Consider the following 2,188-nt stretch of genomic DNA (forward strand, 5'->3'; position numbering starts at 1 on the left):
ATTCTGAAGACCCCAATGTCTAATAGGTCAGCTATGACTGCTCATGGCATCAGGTGCCACTAGTAATACAACTCATTCAAATGAGGTTGTCTCAGTAGTTTCCGAGCTTAGAGAGAGAAATATCATCAAAAAATTTTGGAGACAGTAGCTCAACAACTACACAAACCAGCATTACAAGCAGATTTTGTATATATGAGGGAGTATTCACGCCATAATAACGGTTTCAAATATATTTTAATGGTCGTTGATAAATACTCTAAATTTTCCTCGGCATTGCCAGTGAAAACAAAAAGCGGGAGGGATGTTGCACTCGTGTTTGAGTAATTGCTGCAGATGTGGATGAAACGATGCCCGGAAACCTTCAAACATATCATAGTGAAGAGTTTTATGACAGATACTTCAAGAGTGCAATGGAGTGATATGGAATACGCCGCTATTCAACATTCACCCATCTGAAAGCAAGTGTCATGGAACGTCAGAACAGAACACAGTAAAACCTCAAATCTTCATGGTTCATACAAATGAACAGATATCCTCCAGCAAATAATTGCACAACATAATAGAACGAAACATCACACTGTAACAATGGGACCAATTGATGTTTGTGATAATGGATTCGTAGATGCAGAATGCAATCGTATTAAAATGGTGGATCCATGCAAACAGGAATTTAATGTAGGCGATTTAGTATGTCCAGAATGAGATTTTCACTCTGCAGCGGAGTTTGCGCTGATATGAAACTTCCTGGCAGATTAAAACTGTGTGCCCGACCGAGACACGAACTCGGGACCTTTGCCTTTCGCGGGCAAGTGCTCTACCATCTGAGCTACCGAAGCACGACTCACGCCCGGTACTCACAGCTTTACTTCTGGCAATATCTCGTCTCCTACCTTCCAAACTTTACAGAAGCTCTCCTGCGAACCTTGCAGAACTAGCACTCCTGAAAGAAAGGATATAGCGGAGACACTGATACTGGCAGAAGTAAAGCTGTGAGTACCGGGCGTGAGTCGTGCTTCGGTAGCTCAGATGGCAGAGCACTTGCCCGCGAGAGGCAAAGGTCTCGAGTTCGAGTCTCGGTCGGGCACACAGTTTTAATCTGCCAGGAAGTTTCATATCAGCGCACACTCCGCTGCAGAGTGAAAATCTCATTCTGGAAACATTCCCCAGGCTGTGGCTAAGCCATGTCTCCGCAATATCCTTTCTTTCAGGAGTGCTGTTTCTGCAAGGTTCGCAGGAGAGCTTTTGTAAAGTTTGGAAGGTAGGGGACGAGATACTGGCAGAAGTGAAGCTGCGAGTACCGGGCGTGAGTCGTGCTTCGGCAGCTCAGATGGTAGAGCACTTGCCCGCCAAAGGCAAAGGTCCCGAGTTCGAGTCTCGGTCGGGCACACAGTTTTAATCTGCCAGGAAGTTTCGGATATAGTATGTATTTCAAAACACAAAATAGCGATGAGATGTCATACATATCAATCTGGCCGAATGAGATATTTACATTTACCGTTTGCAGAGAGCAGAGAATAATTCGCACAACCTACATCTTAAAGAATAGCGGCTGTACTGAAACTGCAGGATGCTTTACACAGAGGAAACGCAGAAGAGCTCAAAACCATATTTGTTTCTTATAGAAAGGGTCTTAAGGCATCGAGGAAACAGAGCACGTGTTAAACAGCTTAGTTCTCCTGCAGCACGAAACGGCTGGATTGACACCAACTACTTACTATACAGGGTGATCCATTGATCGTGACCGGGCCAAATATCTCACGAAATAAGCGTCAAACGAAAAAACTATAAATAACGCAACTTGTCTAGCTTGAAGGGGGAAACCAGATGGCGCTATGGTTGGCCCGCTAGATGTCGCTGCCATAGATCAAACGGATATCAACTGCGTTTTTTTTTTTTTTTTTCAATAGGAACCCCCACTTTTCATTACATGTGCGTGTAGTATTGTAAAGAAATGTGAACGTTTTAGTTGGACCACTTTTTTCGCTTTGTGATACATGGCGCTGCAATAGTCACAAACAAATTATAGACGAACAGGTAGTAACAGGTAGGTATTTTAAATTAAAATACAGAACGTAGGTACGTTTGAAAACTTTATTTCGGTTGTTCCAATGTGATACATGTACCTTTGTGAACTTATCATTTCTGACGACGCATGCTGTTACAGCGTGATTACTTGTAAATACCACAT

Source organism: Schistocerca americana, chromosome 7 (genome assembly GCF_021461395.2).
Source record: "Schistocerca americana isolate TAMUIC-IGC-003095 chromosome 7, iqSchAmer2.1, whole genome shotgun sequence".
In the NCBI taxonomy this organism is placed as follows: domain Eukaryota; kingdom Metazoa; phylum Arthropoda; class Insecta; order Orthoptera; family Acrididae; genus Schistocerca; species Schistocerca americana.